The following is a 4,378-nucleotide window of genomic DNA, read 5'->3' on the forward strand; positions in this document are numbered from 1 at the left end:
GAGAGAAAAAAAGGAAGAGAGAGAAAGGCGCTAAAACTTGAACGTGTTGACTTCAAAGTCACGATCGGTTGCGATTGTTAGAAGTATAAGAACAATTTCATTTCCATATGCATCGATTTATGTTCATAACCGATCAATTAATTTATCAATTAATCCATTAATTATTGAAACAGTTATTCATTAACCATTTTACGCATCTTCAAGTTCACACGAGTACAGCTGAAGGTTAATAATCTTTTGAGCAACCCATCAATGATTTGGAATGCCTGAAATGTTTTGTCACTCCTTCATACTCCATGAATGACATGCATTTCTCACCATAAACTTCCGCTGTGGCTGAAAACTTTTGTTACTGCTTTTGTTATTATCATTTCTGTGAATGTATGAGTTTGCATGCATGGTGGTGATAGAATGTGAGGTCGTATTTGAACCTGTTATTTTTTTAGGTTTTTAATATTGAGTGTTTATATAAGTTAATTGTGTGCATATGTGTATTTACCCATTCCTGTACGGGTATGAAACTTCAGGACTGTGTTCCAGTTTAGGTCACTGGCTATATCTTTAAATTTACGATTGCTTACGTCTCATCATTTTTTATTTGATGACAAAAAAAAATTTCCCTACGCATACGCACATAGTGATATGCAGGCATATGTCGTGTATCAGTGCGTGTGTATGTGCATCAGTGTATTTAAATGTATATAGGAGAAATAAGGATAAAAACAAGTATATGTATAAGTCCCTACGACTGTTTTACCATTATGGTTATTTGGAGCACTGCAATAGATAACCACAGGTAATTTAGACGCTTACACACAAAAAATAATTTGGTAACGTGATGGCAATAATTTTTATCGCTAACAACTTTATTAACAACCATGTTTCTTCTTTTCCTTATTACATCTAATGAAAGCTGGCACAACATCAGGAGTTACTTTTCTTAATCCCTTTTCAACACCGCTAGTTTTAACATGTGCATTTAGCAAATCGCCATTTTTGTAGTTGTCCTAATATTTTGGTTTCTTATGTCGATCGACATCTACGAAACACAAGATTAAACCAATCAGAAATGTATACCATGATGCATAACCATCTTGCATCAAATTCTATCAAGTGTCAAAGACGCACTAGATAATGTGCTGCTGGGTCCCCTTTGGTTGGAATATTCTTAGGATAATCACATATCCATCTACAAATCTGTAGTTTGGTTTGATGTGGAGTTAAAGTGATAACGACAAAAACAGAGTAAACACTACTGGAATGAAAAACCTAAGTCGTCGGAAGAGGAATAATAGTAGGTATCAAGATCATACAAGTGAATGGAAAATCTCAGGTAACTAATTTGAGAATATATGGAGAAAATATGTTTGGGTATGACAGAGGAAAGTACCAACAACCTTGTACAACAAATATATTTGATCTATCTCCTGTTGCGCTAACAGGAATATAGCTCCAATCCTTATAAGAAAAAATCATAAAGTACAATATTATGAATCGATATCCTCAGAAGTCACACATAACATAACGTAATGAAAGAAAACAAAATATCAAATTGAAAACCCTTCAGAGATGTGAAGACTAAATGTTTGTCGCTGCTGCAACCAATAGTTAACTGCAAATATACCATTGTACATGTATATAGTCATAACGAAACCGGTACATATTTAGCACACTAGAAATTAATAATAACATCATCGCAGCACAGACGAAGTTTATACCGATAGACATAGAATACAAAGAGATATCCAAACTCAACTTATATCCAATAACCTTAAAAATAGATCACATCGTATAATGTAGTTGAGGTTTATTATGCATATGAAAAAATATATATGATCATGGCTGGATAGTTTTTCATAATACGCTTAGTCAACCGAAGCCGATTTAAGGCAACATAATATTAACAAAAAATAGCGACAGAGAGAAGTACAGCATGGTAGTAGAATTGCCAAAAAAATGATGCAAATTGATCTCATATATTAACCTTTCTATTTAGAATTAGTTTTGGAAGAATATTTATTTGAAGTCGCTTTTAAAACCAATACTGCTATATTTAGGGGCAAAAAAAGAAAAAACAGGAATGAGAAAACGTATAAACCCGCTTACCGCAAGAACAAAAAAATCGGCAAGTGTTTATAGCCTATATACAGAATGAATATTCCGAAATATCATGATCTATAATATTAACACGCGAAATTATTTATCAGTATCTTATATTTATCGGGAAGGAAAGGTGGGATAGTGAACGATTTTCAGTATAAATCGATAGACTCGTTGATCAGACTACATTTACGAACAAGCATACACACTATCAAACAGTTATTAGTACGAGTGTTATTTTTAAAGAATGCCGTTTAAAATATCGTATCGTTTGAGGAACATTGAGAAGCGGCGCATGCACAACTATTCATACACAAAGACTTCCTAATGCTTCACATGTTGAATTTTTACAACTAAGAAACTAAACTATGGACGCAATCATGACTCCCTCTTATGAAACTAACACACAAATTTATATACCAGTGGGGTATATACAAAGAAAGCCTGACCACTTACAATTTCATAGATTCCATTTAGAGAGCCTTGTTTAGGGACTGTCACTAAACATATTCATTCATCCGTGACGGCCAGCGCATGACACATGATATTAACGCACGTGGTCACATGATATTAACGCACGTGGTCACATGATATTAACGCACGGACAGAGCGGGAAACCTACAAATGCTAATCGCGTGATTCTACTCAACTAGTTTCAACAGACAAAATTCAGACAGCCTTGTTTGTTTGCGATTGTCACCGACATGATAACTCAAATGTGATAGCTTTATCATACGGAGTCAAACATTTTGTCACATGACATTAATGAAAAAGGTTTACTGGGTAATTTACAAAACTTTCTTAACCTAATCACATGGTTATTTTCGACCAATCAAAACATAGCTAAAAGTGATACGAATTTTAGGGATGTACTCTATAAAAACAAGAGATTTTTTGAACTCCAATCAAAAGAAAGAGAATTGCAGTTACAGTCTCATGTCTTTTTATCTCAACTTTTGAAATCAAAGGGATCTGTGAAACAGGTCTTTAAAAATGTAAAATTCACAAAATTCTCAACGATTGCCTCTGCATTTTCAATCTTTTATGTATATATATATTCTAAAGGGTATGAATTACATTCTTCTTAATTGGATTATTTAATAGTGGTTTTTATCTAAATTATATATATATATATATATATATATAACATTATGTATGCTAAATAATAACATGTTCGAATCTGTTGTCTGACAATTTATTGTCTGTTGAGTGATATCTGTATGCATCATCAAAGTATTAGCTGAAACTATAAAACAGAGCGGAAAATTCTCATTAAATTCATTAGTCTAGTGAAGGTTTTACGGAGGAGACATAAGGTCGGAACACCGATTAGACCATAGTCCCCGTAACCTAATACATAGAGTGTGTGATGCACGCACAATCGTTTTCACGCAATTGTCACAATAAAAAAATTGTGCCGGAAGCCAGGAACACTCCAGTTTGAAATGTATGCCGCATCACTTATACCTAAACATATTTCAATAGAGAACAGGAAGCATGAAAGTGTCACATTAAATATATTATGGGTATTCTACCGTCTTCAATCTTTTGAGGTCTGGAGCCATGTAGTGAATATGTGGGGAAAAGTTGCATTTTATTAAATCTGTAATACAAAAATAACCAATGGGCAACACATTTTATAAACTCAAAACACCATAAAAAAAAGCTGTCATGCGTCAAAATCTCCCCAGTGATATAGGTAACAATGATTGATGAAATAAATGTAGAAGACTAGAATAAATACGTTCATATACTTATTTGTACAACAAAGAATTATATCGAATGTATAAACTGAGAAGCTACTTAGCTTATTCATAAGCTGATCTTGTAATACACAATTATTAAAGAAATCTAATAGACTATTCCTGCACGTATATCAACAATCCAAGGAAAATTATTGCATACAACAAAGTAATCGGTGTGTGATCAAGAAACTCATTTGTAAGCACGTGGTTTCGGGCTTGCTCATATTGCCCAGCATGTTGAAAATTTCTTTCTGCTACTACCTAGAGGCGATCAATGTGTTTTGAAGGAAATTGGAAACTCTCTGTAATCCCGCCGTATATCCATCCATCAATCCATGTATCTGTATCTATCTATATATATATATATACATGTGTGTGGGGGTATGTGTGTATATATACATATATATATATATATATATATATGTATATATATGTACATATATATATGTATACATATTTTTGTATGTATGTGAGTATGTATATATGTATGCATGTATGTAACTTTTATCATTTACTTGTTTCGGTTATCAGAT

This window comes from Octopus bimaculoides, chromosome 3, assembly GCF_001194135.2.
Source record: "Octopus bimaculoides isolate UCB-OBI-ISO-001 chromosome 3, ASM119413v2, whole genome shotgun sequence".
Classification (NCBI taxonomy): domain Eukaryota; kingdom Metazoa; phylum Mollusca; class Cephalopoda; order Octopoda; family Octopodidae; genus Octopus; species Octopus bimaculoides.